Source organism: Aphis gossypii, chromosome 1, assembly GCF_020184175.1.
Source record: "Aphis gossypii isolate Hap1 chromosome 1, ASM2018417v2, whole genome shotgun sequence".
NCBI classification, from domain to species: domain Eukaryota; kingdom Metazoa; phylum Arthropoda; class Insecta; order Hemiptera; family Aphididae; genus Aphis; species Aphis gossypii.
The window spans coordinates 1,122,627-1,139,720 of record NC_065530.1 but is presented as its reverse complement, the minus strand read 5'-3'; the positions used below and the strand labels follow the sequence as shown (position 1 = coordinate 1,139,720).

General features: G+C 30.9%; 1 long non-coding RNA gene across 2 annotated transcripts; it reads left to right on the top strand.

The window, feature by feature from the left end:
- The first annotated feature begins 356 nt into the window (after positions 1-356).
- LOC126549295 (uncharacterized) lies at positions 357-16,996 on the top strand. 2 transcript variants are annotated; one of them, XR_007603441.1, is made up of 3 exons: positions 357-532; positions 10,797-11,017; positions 16,372-16,996. It is a non-coding gene; the product is annotated as an uncharacterized LOC126549295 (long non-coding RNA). The 2 variants fall into 2 exon arrangements; XR_007603442.1 differs by lacking the exon at positions 357-532 and adding an exon at positions 9,725-9,891.
- Positions 16,997-17,094: the final 98 nt, after the last annotated feature.

The window sequence follows — 17,094 nt, the reverse complement described above, 5'->3', positions numbered from 1 at the left end:
TTATGTTTCTTGTAACTAAAAAAGGTTTAGAAGGTTTATTTTTTTAATACGATATAATAATATACTTGCTACACGGGGAGACATGTCTATAAACTTTGACTTCTCGACGTAAAACATGTCCGTAGATAATATACAATTATATTATAATATTTGTGGAAAAAATAAGCATACTATATTGCAAGCCGTCAACGATAAAACGAGGATTAGATTTAAAACATAATATTATATAAAGACGTGTCAGTAGTTATTTAAATGGTTTTATTTGTCGACGACGGGTATTTTTGTGAATACACGTCAAAACCAATAAAAAGCATTTTTGTTGTATTCTAAAATAGTACCCATCTGTCGGTGTGACTGCGGTGTGTGTGATACCTTTATATAATTTATTTATCAGTAGTCAGTTTTCTTTGTCAGGCAATTTTATTGTGCAAGTCGTAAGAAAATTTTCACGTTTATTGACGGGTTGTATAAACGATTGCGCTTCCTACACAAAACACAATTCAGATGTCAATGGAAAAAAAAAATTAAAAAGGTAAGAGAATAAAAAGTTTTTTTTGCGTCGTTCAGATGATATCAGCTGTGTACGAAATGTTATCGAGTATATAATTTACAGCATAAATATGTTTGATCCGTCAGCGGTTTTTTTTGTATTTTGTGTGTTTTTGAAGGGCAAGTACACGCGTGTGAAATAGCTACGTAAATGATAAATTAATAACAGTGCTACAGCAGGCGTAAATTGTATATACGTCAAGAATCGGTATAATCTTAGGACGTACTGAAAAAATGTTGCGCATTAAAATGTTTGTAAACGAAAAGCTATGCATCAATGAAATAGCGAAAATGATTACGTTGAAAATATATTATTCATAACTGTTGAGCCAAATCATATTAGCGTAAAAACTACTTTACTGAGATGAATTATTGATTTATTGAAAATCTTTAAAAAAAATTATAACGATAAAACATTGAAAAATAGGTATATTATATATTTTTTTCAGTATGATTTTATAATGATATTATCAAAAAATGTAAAACTTAACAAAATGATGAGCGTAAATCAAACTTAAATGGATCTGCGTCTTGATATAATATTATACAACACACATCACTCACGTCATAAGCGCACAGTTAACTATTAACTAATAATGTGTAGGAAATAAAAATTTCTATACGTCATTTTGAATTTCGAGTGCGGACGACGACGTTACAGCAGAATTATTGTTGTTATTGTCTGTTTGTTAAAGATCGTGCAGTAGATACACACGACTACTGCAGCGTCGGTATAGTTATATATGTGTATAATATTCTATACAAAACGTTAATTTTCATTTTCTATTGTAAGGCGTCGATGCGTGATTAAATTCTAACACTCGCACGTCCATTTACAAAATAATATATAGGTAGTTCCCGCAGCAGCAGCCACCAGCACGGTTTGTGTCAGAGTGTAAGTCTCTATTATGCCGCGCGATGCATTGATGTGGCGAGAAAACCAATACAAGAGGGTGTTGAATCCCTTTGACTGACGATGACGTGGCAACAACTATTTTAACAATTATTAACGACACGGAAAAAAAAACGAAACGGATTTCGAGTGATGGGTAGGTACCACGGAGAAAGAACGAGTGGTAAATAACAATTTATTATAGATCATCGCAATATTACACGCGACCAAATAAAATATATTTTATATTATTATTAAAGGTATGGATTAAATATAAAACACGTGTATTATTTAAATTAATAATGTTCATTACAAAAATAAGAATTTCTTTTCGCACAAAAATACGTTGTGTATATGTGCATATTATACAGTGTATAGTTATCATTTCCGGTACTCAACAATTTAAATATGCGACTGTGACATATATAATGTTCACGACACAGGCAATTTAAAATTATAATATTTATGTTATCGTTAATTATTAAATAAATAATACCAAAATAATATAAAGATTTTAATAAATATTAATAATATTGAAAATGTATAATTAACAAATTTGAAGTATTGGTTCTAACTTAGCCTAGTCGTCAATAAAATAAAAAAATAATATTTATAGTGTGTTTAGCCCACTAAATTGATACAAACTACACACTTCAAACGCTAAACGGCTAAACTTTTTATATTATGTAGAAGAAGTTTAATCAAAAAAAGTACATAGAATGTCTAATATATTTCAATTATTTTAACGTTGTAAATTTTTTCAAATATTCAACAGCTACGTACTTCGATATCTCCAAATTACATATCCATGTAGTATTTATTTGTTATTTATTCAGGGTTTTAATATCAGAGCACATCGTTGAGACCAAACACGAGATTTCATATAAACACTAATAAATAATGTATGTTACTTATGATTCATGACTAGTGTCGGAATCAAATAAAAAAAACAATAACAGATAAATAGACCTCTAAAGAAAAATTTTTATTACACATTATAATATGACAATGACAGAGGTATTTACCTACACGAAGACGAAGAATGTATACACTTTACATAATGTACTATATATTATTTGACATCGCAATCATTTCAACAAGATTACATCCGTAATAATACGTTTATGATGTGTATCATTTTCAAGAGGAAAAAATCGTTACCTATATCATCTGGTCGCAGTAACTCGGATAAAAGAAAACGAGCGTATAAAGATTAAGGCGACGGTGGTCATGAGGTGACGGGCGGCGACGGTGGCATCGACGGTAATAAGCAAGAACCGATTTGTGTACAAAACGACACGAAACCGCACAATTATCAAAAACGGACGTCATCGAGACTCGGTGCTGTGTATTATACACAGGTACACACCGGCAGTAAATTAATGGGAATTAAAGGATCGGGTGTATGTCACATTTCTCCGTTTCGTTTACTTTTTTTTTTTTATACATTACTATATTCACCGCAGCGCGCGGGGTTCCTCGTCCGGGTATAAATCGTATAATATTATTAAAACGTATATATTATATATTATAATATATATTAGCCGCTGCCAACGCGTATTAACATGTCCACGAAAATGTATATATACCTATATATAATTTGAAATAACCAGTTTTGGAACCATATAATATAGCGCCTTCCGGAGAGGTATATATAATGTGTACAGTACTTATAGGTATGTATAGTCTCTCCGTTTCTACGTCGTCGTCGTTGTCGACGTCCGTCCCGCAGCTCCTCGGGTGCTGCTCGCGCGCAGAGAGCCGAGAGATACCGAAAAGAGATTATAATATTATTATTCGTATTCGTATTGTATGTGTTCGCTGGAGGAGAAGGAGGAGGCGTTTGGTCGGTTGTCGGCTGGTTTTTATTATTTTCTCTCTCACCCCCTGCCCCGCCGACCTCCTGCAATCGCGTCCCGGTACCGCTGTCCGCGTTTTAAATTTAATGGTTCTATCTGTCGATTTATCTGGTGTGCTCCTTGTACGCGCCACGCTGCAGCCACACGGCGTGCGTGTATATTATCTCTCGTCCTGCTGTTTTCCGAGTCCTTCTACATAAACGTCCACGAATAAATTTCTCGGACAAGGGCGAGGCCGCCGCCGCCGACGTCTGGAGGCAATAAGTTCTCTATAATATAAAACAGCACACTATGTCGTCCGTCGTCGTGCGTCATGTCGTATTATATATTATACAATGTACATATATAATATATATATATAGATAAACACCGACAAGGGCCGAAGTAGTGTTGCACCGTGCGACAAAGACAATCCGCTCTTTATTATTATGTTATAATATACCTATATATTATAATATACACCTGATCCGACCTACCTACAATGTATATTTATTATTCGTTCGCATCGTGGAGGCTTTTGTATTATAATACGTCGTCTCTATGGCGCGGGCGGCGTTTGAGTCTCCCGCGCATTTCGCGTTTACGTTGTATCAGGCGCCCCTCATCCATCCCATAAATCGCGTGGTACGAAGAAATACGAAAATCCCGAGATTCTCGTATTTTCTTACAATATAGGTACCTATAACGTTTTACTGTATATTATATCGTTAATATTATGATATATGTCGAGTACTACTCTTTAAAACAGCGGTAGCGTCAATAGTCTCCGTGCACAGAAGCGACCGCTGTGACGGCGCGTTTATCGAGGGTGTCGGCCTACGCAGATTATGAGTCCGACGGGTATGGTTTTATATTATTAAATTATTTTACTGCCGCAGCGGTCAACCAATAAACTATATAACATTACCATGATACGCATTATGTACATCAATATTGTATCCATATGGATAACCGAACAATTTGAGACAACCTCCCCCTCGTTCTGCAGAACAATGTGACATCCCACCCCCTTTTAGCCGTATCGTTTTCACTTTTTTCAATCATTAGTATCGAACAGTGAAAATAGAAATTCATTCTACAAATATAACATATTATTAACTCATCTAGATTGATGTGAAATTTTAATTAAGTATCTGAAAGTTTATAATATTTATATATTATTACATAAAATGATTGTTATAGAAGAGTCAGTGTTTTATGAGTTATGATACTCCCTTGAAAAATATCAGAATACCTCAATGCATAGTATCATCTCCACTTCCGCAGTGGCATCGGTGGCCGTAGCTGATATTATAAAACATGGCCATGCTATATTTCTTTGGTGGGTGTATCGTATTATATGAGTTAGAGACGATTTTAAAAGATTTTTTTTTTTAAATATGTAGGATTTTCTAATTTACGTATGCTCTGTAAAATAAACTTACGATACTCTGTACACTGTCATCGTTTTCATTGACGACCTAATAATATAATAGTTTTAAATTGCAAATTCTCTTTGAAACTTCATCTCTGTTACCGCTCCAATTCTAACGCCCTCGATGAGATGGCATTCATATATTTATAGGAATGACTTGACTCTTCACAATCGGGCGCGGTTTTTCCGTGTACCTATCGTGTTCTGAATTGCCTATAAGAGATAGAAGTGTACATATTATTATAGTATATACCCACATGTAACGTGTACAGTATTATACATGTCTTGTACTATGTGTACGTATTTATTATATATTGGCGACCGCACGTGTATACGACGACGTTTGGAAACATTTTAGATTATTGATATGCGGTCTCCGCTTACCTCCAATGAAACGGCATTTGACGGTCTCATTAAAATATTTTAGTTTCTAAACGATTGGCGCGAAACGATGTGTGTTTTGCGCAAATGCATTCGATATTCTTTAGTATTAGTACATGAACTGCAACATACTACATGATCACTAAATCGACCGTGTCGACTCGTGAATTAAGTAATAAGTGCAGTATATACACCTACCAACATCGTAACTTATTATAGGCGTCTTACAAGATATGCATGTATTTACAATTTACAGACATCATGAATATCTTATACCCAGTAGATATATGTTTTATTATAGTTAGGTAACAGACTTATTTAAATTATTCATACATATAATTACATATCATATAAAGTTTAGAAAGCAAACATTTTAAATATGTAAATATCTATTGAACTTTTAAAAAAACAAATTCACTTAACACATTGCAATTAGGTGTACAATATTATTTTTGACAAAACAGTAATTAATAATTTACCTTTATATTTTAGTAATATTTACGAATTGCACCGATACAATACTGGAAAGTTTTTATTTATCACTTTGATATCGTCTACTTACGAGTACGATTAATGGCGTGGCCAATGAGAATTGTTTAAGTAAACCAGTTACAGTCTAAAAGGTCGCCACTGAATTTAATAATTATCTTATACGTGTCTGACGTAAAAGGATAAATCTGCACTTATATAGTAAAAGGCCTTCAATACTAAAATTTTTAATTTGAAAGTTTTTGTTTCTATGAATTAGTAACAATAGACACCTACGTGAATAAAATTAAAAATATTTAAATGGAGTATATTATAATACAATTAATAATATATTGTATATAATAGGTAGGTATAAATATAACCTTATTAAAAAGTTTAATTATTATTATATTTATTTAATTGGACGTTGAAGGTTAAGTGTTCTCTCCAATTTATTAAAAAAAATGTATGGGACATCACTAACATTTTATATACTCTTAAATACAAAATTGTATTGAATGTTTCATATTTAAACTTGGTGAATTATGAGGTTTGAACTCGATATATGTCATAAAAACTACCAAATCATCTATCCCTTGAATCTGTTCTTTTTGTACCACCAGGATACGATATCAACCCTTCAAAGTATATACCATTATACTACATATGTAAGGTATAAATTCTTACACATGTTCTTTTAAAGAAAAAATGTACGAATTATAAAATATTTTAAACGTAACAATATATCATACAGTACACTCATATGGTATTATTCGAATCGAATAGAAATACGAAAAACACATATTTCATATTATATTTAAACTATAATATTCTAGTTGTTATCGAAATATTTCGTCAAGAAACATAATATGTCATTATATACCTACTACAACGGATACATGATACAAATGATATATCATTATAATATTACATACATGGGATTTGAATGAAAAATCGTCCACTGTGAGAGTGTAAAGAATAAAAAACCGATAAGAATCGTCCATCTCGTGATGGCGATGGCGCGACGGATATATAATATAATATTTTACGCTTTATCTATTATTATACCAATATATACATACTGATCTTCATATTATTGTTATTTTTTTACAGGTAAGCATACATATATTATCCACTGCGTGTAGTGTGTCACAACAATATACATGATTATCAAACAATTTATTATCGTTCGAAATGCGTGTACACAAAAGACGATCTCATTACGATCGTGCCAGTACGTACGCACCGAGCACTGCACCCGAACGAGACGATGTGTCACATCTAATTAATAATGCATTTCCCCCGAAGAATCGTCTCCTTGCTACTTCCATTATACTTGATGGCTAAACGTGAGCTATATATTATATTTTTATACTGAAATAATTAGTTCAATATTTAATAGTTTATATTTTTATTGGTCGCGGGTTAGTACAACGCCATAGTGAAATATACGTGTGTCCTAATGAGTGTACAGCGAGCTTCTTATCTGCGGTGATGGAGAAGAATAAGGAGAAAAAATAAAACACACAGAAAATATTATTAATCCCCTTTGTCCCAGAGAACATCATCATCATCGTCGTCGTCGTCGTCGTCGTGCCTATTGTTATAACAGGATCAAGTGTACAGTGAGGAGCGCCTTCTGTGTGCGACGACAACGACAACGACTACGACGACGTTATAATATACGAAATCCTTTTGTTTGTATTCCTGCGGTATCTTCCATAAACGTATATATACCTATAGGTACTATCCGTTTATCTCTATCACTCCCACCGGCGTATCCTGTGCTCTTCCTTCTCTATCGTCCACTCGCCTTGCCGCGTCTCAACGCCGTCTGCTTCTATACAGATATATTATATTATATTCTTATTCCTATACCGGTTTGGTCTCGTGCAGTCGTTTCTTTTTGGCCGTGCTCTCTGCACCCCGCAGCATCACGTGTGTGCGTGTGTACAGTGCCGGATCATATAATATATACTTGCTACCACCACCACTATTGCTAGTCCAGATATAATACGCGCGTAGGTATACCTATATATATATATACGTATGTTTTTTTTCCTTTCCCTGTATTCTATACCGCGACCGCGACGTCTCTCTTTTGCTCCTCCACCATCACCGCGGTCCAGCAAGTACCCCCTCCTCCCCCCATCCACGGTTCGACGCCACAGCCATTGGCCGATCGACGAGACCGCCTCATTATATAGAACGGACGTCTTTATTCCGGTGCACGATCTCGCGCGCGCCCGAGAGAGAGAGACCGGCTTCTCTCCGCTCGTGTATATATATATTATATATAGGTTTATTTATTTATTATTATTATTTTTTTTTGCCTTTATTCTACAACACGCCGCTGCAACACGAGGTTGCGTCGTCGTACACACACACACACACACAGAGACGCTGCACGCGTATTATATACGCGCACGCAACACACGTATACACAGCACCATCGCCGCCGTCATCGTCGTCCCCGTCTCTCCTACACTCGGCAAAGAATAAAAAAAAAGGAGGAAGGGGGAAATACCGGCACATACCAAAAGTTTTTTTTCATCTCTTCACCTCCCCCTTACGCCGCCACCCGTCGTCTCTACCCCCGCGCCGTTGTCGACAAACCCACGCACACGCGCTCCCCCGCCGCCGTCGCAGCTGACTATACACATAGCTACAGCTCCCGTCGCGTTTATAATATACCTACAGACGGGAGAAAAATACGCTGTGTTATACGGCGGCGGTGGTGTCAGAGAGTGTCGGATGACTAGGCCGGTTTCGACCTATACTCTGTTCGTATCGTTTTATTCTTTTTTATTATTATTCTTTTTTTTTTTTTTTTGGGATGTTTAAAGAAGGTGGTTCCCGAGTGTCACGGAAAGGTAGCTGCTGCACAGTCATTATCGCTAATAACGAGCTAGTCCCGACCGATTATGACAATACACGCATGCACAGACACACACTATTATTCTTATAACTACAGATAAACACTGCGCCGATAATGCTGCTCAACGGACATCCCGTGGGTCGCACTTATTAAATATCCTCATAATATTATTTACGTATACTTCTATAATAGTGCTTACCAATACTTACAATACCCCATACTTATACATAGGGTCATCCAAAATGATAAGCTTTGGTTGAGTATGCGATAAATGTGTTGTGTGATAATTAAAAACTTAAATATTTACAATAAGACACAAGGACTTTTTATGCGCAAACGATTTATTGGTTTTTATTTAATTTTACATCTAACGAAAAAAGGCCACATTTTTTTTTAATAAAACGAGAAATAATACAGTTACATAATCGATTTTATTGCGGATAATTTATAAGTACCTGATCAATGTATTATTAAACTCTTGTATTTGATGTATAATGCAACGGCAGTATCGTTCAACTTTTGTCGAGTAAAATATTATATTAAGAGATATTTAATGCACATTAATATTTTTATGCACACGTGTGTGCCATTGCACTGTTGCGTATAATATATAGGTATGTATAGCTATACTAGTGTATACATTATATTTAGTTTGCTACTGCTGCAGAATTTGGTCCAACAGATAAAAAAAACAGAAATAAGAAAAAATTATCACTACCGACTAAATATTAATAAGTGTACGATTAAAAAAAAAAATATCATCATGACACACTCCGTATTCAGTCTGAGTTCCGTTTTTGCGGGTACACTGCGCCGTACGATCACTCACCCTACATAAAATAATGCGGCCATCATAATATTATTATATTATAATATGAAGTTCCATGAGTTTTATCATAACTGTAAGCCTGTAAAACATATACACCAAGACACCAACTTCTGAAAATTGTCAACATACAAATTTAAATTAGAGAATATCGATTTTATTTCATATAAAAATTTACTTTCAAGTACGAAAAAGAAATGAACGATTTTCTCCGGACTTAGTAATATTATTATAGTGTCTATCTTTATAGAACACACTCAACACTGATGAAAAAATAAGATTTGATAGTTGTATTTTACGTTATTATAATATGTATAAAAATAAAATAGCTTTTGACAAGAGTTGTTTTGATTCATAAAACATTCCGACGCAAAAAAAAATTGGATTCATTTCAACATCAAAGTATTTTATTTTCTGTGACCATCGTACATTTCTCATATTATGTGCTATTGAATAAGTCACTATAAATATTGTATTAATAAAAAATGTTTTAAACTTTCAAAGTAGACTAATTAAAATTTGATCTTTTTGCTCGTATTAATAAAATTCTTGTACTTGGCATAGTTAAATGACTAATAGATCATTTTTGAAAAGTTGATTTCTATTCTACTATTAATAAAATAAGTAAGTTAAATTAAAGATCATATCGCAGAATTTGAATATACAAATAATAATTAAACATTTTAAATATGTATTGTATGTATAAAATAATTATTAATAAATAATTTGAATTAAATACGTGTAAACATATATAACATTTTCAAAAAGCTAGGTGATAACCTCAAGTAAAAGAAATTATAACTAAAAATTAAAATACACATCACAGAATGCAACTTAACATAATACTAAAAAGTTAATTTTTTAATAACTAAATTGTTTCATTGTCTTAAAGTTAATTTAAGTTCAGCTTTACGTTTTATTAATTTTACTTAATAGTAAAATGTTGTTTTTTTTTTTTTTATTTATTTATTTATTGATAACACCCCAAATAAATAATTAATTTGTAATTTGACATTTAAATTGGATTATAAGTAAAATATAGGTACTGACGTATTTAGCTTAAGGGATGCATATAATTAAAATAGGAATTATATATTTTAATTCTAAATATACTCAAACTTGTTTTAAATTTTCTTTACTTTCTAAAATAAGTATAAATTATTTAGATAAAAGAAATAAATATATATAAAATATATATGTATGATAATAGTATTTTTGGTTTATTAGTTATTTATGATGTACTTAATATAAATCAGTGTCATAAATTAATGATGTACCTACCAATAATTTATCATAGACCTAGTCATCTAGCTGTATTATGATAGTATTACGGAATTGCAATATGAGGTAGTTATGTCTCATAAGTTATAATTAAAATAAAGAATAATAGTAATATGTTCTAAAATATTTTCTACACTTTCACTTAACGTTTATTGTTCAAAAACAAAATCATAACTACGCATTTCTGGTCGACCATTCAGATTGATATTATATTATTGTTTAGAAAATAATATAAATATTTGTTGCAGATGTTTTCCCGAACATAAGAGTTATGGTCCGAGATGATTCATTGCGCTCGCACTGTGTTATAAAGAGATGAAGTCTCCCGCGGTGAAGTTAAAAACACGATTGCTGGAGAATTCTTCGAATAGGTGCTGAAATTGGCGCAAAAGGTTTTGCCGAATTCGATAAAGAGATAAAGTACTCAAGGCAATGTGTATACAGAGTGATAAAAAAAGAAAAGAAAAAAGTTAAGTATACCTAAACTAAAATGTTGAATTTATTTTAAATTGTTTTTAAGTTGGAAATCCGTACACAGAACGATAGAACTTTTATAATTTTAAAATCCAGTAAGTGTTTGTAATGTTTGTATCGTTATACGTAATATCATAAAAACAAAATTTAAGCAGAAAAATTGTCTTAGACATGAAAATTCGTTTATATTGATATTATATTACAATATAATATACACGTGTAGGCGTACACATGACTTTGACTTAAGGGCGTTTCTTTAGTGATTTAGAGGTAAAGGCCTTTAAAATGATTTATATGTTATGTAAGGGTGTCTTTAGAGCCAAAATCTTTGTACACAATAGCGATGGTCACCGTCTATACAATAGACGAAATTATTTATTCCTGCAATATACCTAACCAGACCCACATCACAATGTTTATTATGCAATAATAATAATAATACGAGTATGGTTATGTTTATACTACGTCACTATAATGCATCAAGCATAACTCGATACAATTTATTGTGTTTTAATGATTTCGTTTTATTTTTATTGAGCGTCCAAAATATTTGTTCAAAGCTATATCAACAAAGTCAAATGAATCGGAGAAAAATGTCTCTGAGGTAGAATAATTTTATACTGTATATTTATGTGTGATGTGAGTATAGTGCGTATGACCTACCATTTTCACCACTTTTTTTCTTTAAAATCTGATTTTCAAATATTCTTAAAATCAAAATTTAAATTTCTTGATATTTTGTATATTACGTAAGGAATGTTCTATAGAGATATAAACTTCAATTTTCCAAAGACCTACCCTTTCATCTTTTAATCAGTAAGCTAATTATAAAATAATTTTTTGTTGACATTTTGACGTATTAAAATAAAAATTCAAATAAGTAGTTTTTGAGTTATTTAATTTTGTTACTAAGTATAATAAATAATAATAAATCCATAATAATGGATTTGGGTTATGTGAATAGAGCAATGGTTTTTTGAAAAGGTTAGGTCAATATTTGTAGTTTGTAAAAACGGTACATGCATAACGAGCATAATAACAAACTAGATTTGAAATTATATCTATTTTATATTTTTATAAAATCATATTTATGACTTATATCCTTAGTATAAACATTTTAATTTGAAAAACTACTAACTAAGATTTTTATAAAACTATTCTCTAAACAAATAATAATAATTTAATTATTTATTAAAAAAAATTGTGGTTCTTATTTCAAAAATGGATGTTTGTATCACCACGGAACACCTTAAAAAGTATAAATATCTCAAAAATTTGAAAATATGCTGTGTAAGTACACATACATCTAAAAATTCCAAAAATCATAATTTGAATAAATTCGTTATTGAATGAAAATATGGGGGTGAGCTCGTTTGGTGAATCATCCTGTATATAGTGTATGTATAGTGTGCATGTATATATATAATATATATATATACATATAGAGCAGCGGTGTCGACATCGGCGCCCCCCTGGAGGGCGAATCCCATTTATCACCGGTCCATTTTCGACCAACATTTATTGTTACACATGCGGTCCTCGTGTGGCCTCGGGTGGTGGAAGGGCGACGGAGGTTTTGGGTCGAGGGGTTCAGTGGAAGGATTCCTCAGTACCCACGAACAGAACGCACCGTGTCAAAATTCCCTCTTCAACACTTCCAAGAGCGGTCGTTAAAGATGTTATCTGTCTAATGCGATTTGACATAAACAGGCTACCGAGGTGTATATATATATATTATACGTTTATGTGTATGCGTAGTGAACATATAAAGACCAGTCTGACGTTTTAGTCAAATAAACAGAGTGCGTTCAAATCGAAATGCCGATTATTCCATAACCGTCTGTACTCGTATTATAAGTTATAACCCTTATGCTATATATATTTATATACGATGCTCGTCTTTTATTATTTATATTATATGGTAGACATTTAAATAATAGTATGTAAAATAATTTTCGTCGCCATTATTTTATCCTTGATTTGTATCTCGTTTTTTTTATCATCATAATATTTTTCTTTCTTATTAAAATCTTTTTGATAAATAATGAGTTAAAAAATACATATTCATTAGGTAGTTATTACTACAACATACATAGAAATCTAAACATTATCTGACAAAATAATTAAATCGTGTTTAATTTATGGTACATTATGGTAATACATACTAGTTAGTAGTTATAGAGTATCACTAGTATCAGTATACCTAAGCATTTGTAAGCGATTATAACATGTAAACAATAATCCTCATAAGTATTGTGTAATATTTTGTTTAAATAACTAATTTATTTTTTTGGTTAGTCACATTTTCCTCGTTCATTATTATATCTGATCGGAATACAAATTGAATTCGAAATAATAATAATTAAATAACAACGGTCTTATCTAAAAATAAGTTACTGAATGCAAAATGCATACTGCATTCCGGTCGTGTACTTACAGTGTATATTAACCACTTATATAATATACAGTTGCATCACTATATAAATATATTATATTATATAGCTATCTTTGAATTGGTCAACTCTTCACGCTTGTCTTTCTTCGACGATTTGCGGTTATAGAAAATCAATCACCGCCCAATAGTTGCATAAAAGTAACCCTTTTAGTTTACGCTCTGATGTTAAGCTAATGGATACATTATATATTATAATATACACGTCTGATAAGTCTGGCCAGTAAATTATATTACGAATGTTAACATTAAATAAATAATGTTACACAATTAGTCATAAATTAATATATTTTATTGAACATAACATTTTTATATACATATCTATAAACGTTATTTTTTTATTATTTTTAAAACAACCTAGTTATTAGATGCTTTTTGTTAAAAAAAATGCTTACATAAAAATGAATTTTGTGCAGAATGTCTATTTTTTATGTGCAACTAATGTGGTGTGAAAATCATATAATTTTTATCATATCGTCACGATGATCAAAAAAAAAAAACAAAAATTAAAAAAAAGTAGTAATATAATTAGCAATTTATTGCCAATCTGCATATGTGTTTTCTTTAACGCTTTTATTGCAAAGATTTAAAATATTTTTTCGTTCATTCGTTTGCATTCCAGAAAACAAAAACGATTTTTATTAATGCATATCCTCAAGAAATATAATACGTATTATTCCAACAATATATGTGACCTGAGTACTATATTGGAGCTAATATAATAAAAACATGTCCAATATGCACACGACGTTATATTATTCTACTATGTTTATAAAATAAATTCTTTTTTTGTTAATTTCAGACCATATCATTTTATAATATTACATCTTGGACAAAACGATTAATATTATTTTGTTTTACGGAGCAATCATACTAAAATCAGATTCTTATAGGTACATTTGTAATAATATTTAATTCATAGGTTTATATATATTATATATATTATACGTAGGTAGGTATATATTAACATAATTGTAATGCGTTTAAATCAAATATTTATTTTAAATGATGTCTGGATGAATGTTTGCTTTAAAGCGATACCTATTATTAGTTCACAACACACTCTCGTCAGTCGTCACACAATATGTATTTAAATCGTAACCTTGTTTTGAATTTTGTAGTTAGTACTCGTGTATAGATCTCAGGTAGGATTAATACGTAACGTATTAATTTTTAAATATTGTATTTACTATTTAAGTGTCTCGAGTAAACACACAGGTACCTCAATAAATATTGTATACGGTAAGCTGGTAATGTTTAACGTAGATTACTGGGTGATATATGTCATAATATAGATTTATGTCCTGTAAATATATATGTAAGTAAATATTGTACTCTATTCAACATATAATCGAACTCGTATATTAAGTATAATATACTGTAGGTATCTAGTTTAAATATTAAGTGCTGGTTAATGCACATGTGTAATATTACATTGTTATTTTAATTTATATGTATGTAGTTTAAAGCTGAAACGTTGTATAAATAAATTATCAGTCAGACGTTTTTATTTTCACACGAAAAATTTGTGAGGTAAAGAAAATATACGATATGTCATCATTTTTTCACTAACATCTTATCTTGATTTAATCTATCTGTTTAACATGTTATCGATGATTTCCAAGTGAAATTATATTCACTTGAAATTAAAAATTACTTATGGAAGCAGTTACGCATTTTCCAGAAAGTTTCCTATTACTTTATGACGTGTACTACAGTAGGTAAGTGCCTACTGTGTAAAGATGTGTAAATGTGTATAATACATACTATAATATAATATTCGTAACGGTTATGAATTAAATATTAAAATGTATAACACGACGGTGGCTTATACTTTTGATGATTGTAGATAGATATAATAGTATATTCCCAAACGCTTATTTCATCGGTCAATGTAGGTTTCATTAAATGTACGGCAGATTTATTATGATTATTATTATAACATTATTCCATACACTTTCCATTAAAACTGTTGCGAAACGTTATTTTAAAACGCATTTTTAATTAATTACAATCTCGAAACGTTATTCGTTTTGTTCTTTATGTACACTGTACACACAATCGCTTTGTAAACGGTCGTTATTTAACGAGTGGTTCCGATGTCTGCAACGTAAATCTCATCGTTGCAGCGTAGCAGTCGTGGGATTTAGTCGCATTCATATAATATATACATATATATATATATATTTATCTGTTCGTAATATATTTATTCACGAGCTTTTTAATTGACTAATACGATGCACGATTTGAACCCGCGACGTGTGTTTCTCAAGACACCGTATAGGTACCTGTATGTTACTGTTATTGTTGTTAATACCTATATTTACAACTATAATATGGACGAGGGGATGAAAATATAATTCCTATACAAAAATACAGCACTGTTTGTGTGTTGTACAGAGTTATAAGTTTAAATCGCCATGCTATTACATAAATTACCAATAAATAAGTTAATGTTTGGGGTAAACAAAAAGTGTTTTATTATAATTTAATAAATATAGTTATAATACTACAATACTATATTTAATGTATTTAATGTAGTACATTATTATTATTATTATCTAAATGCTTTTGAGATTTAAACTTGTTGAATTAAAATAATATCAGAAGAAAAATACTTTTCTCGACGTCTATACCTTTGTGAAACATTAAACAAATTAGTTTATATTTTATCATTAAAAAAAAACTTTATTAGATTGTTTTCATGACATAATGTTATAAGTATTTTAAAATATATACATTTTTTTTTAAAAAAACACAAAAACTTACTTAGAAATTGTGTGTAGTGCGTGTGACCATTTAAATGGATCAACCCGTGTAGTATTTATATTATTTATCTGTTGAAATATTATCTTCTTATAGTTCCGTTGTTATTATAATTTTTTTTTTTTTGTTAGCCGCAACATTAAACAGAGTAGAGTTCAACCGCATAATACACGAAAACCAGTCTGGCACGGTGCGATAGTATTCTTATAACTCTATACCCGATGAAAGACGTTTATTGCGGGCAGCAGTTTGCGAGATGATGAACTGTATAAACGGTGACAAAGAAGCACCGACCATTTTAAAATGTATTTATGATTATTTTTTGTTTTAAAAAATGCATTGTTTTAAACTTATAATACAGTACAATAATAATAGGCTATTATTTAATAATTGTAATTTATTGACAGCTCCCAAACATGCAGATTGTAAAAACGTGTAAAACATTATAATAACTGCAATAATATACAATATGCCACAGGATAATATAATATATTATAAGTATACGAGTATATTTATTTACATGCTACATAAAATATTATGTCTTCTAAAACGCTTAGGTAGGTACTGTTGAAAGATCAGAAAATTATAGTATTGTTTTTATCACACGCACCTGTTTTGATTAATCGTTGTCGTCTCACGTGAATGTGATGATACTAAAAGTGAAAATTAATTGATTTTTAGAAAAATGTTTTTATGTTCTTATACCTTAACAGGCTTAACAATAAGATTAAAGTGCAAAACCCAATTTTATTATTTAGTATATTATAATTAAAATATTTAAAATTCATTGTAGATTAATTGTTTACTAACTTTCGATTTAAAGTTTAACAATGGTAATAAACAATTTTCAAACC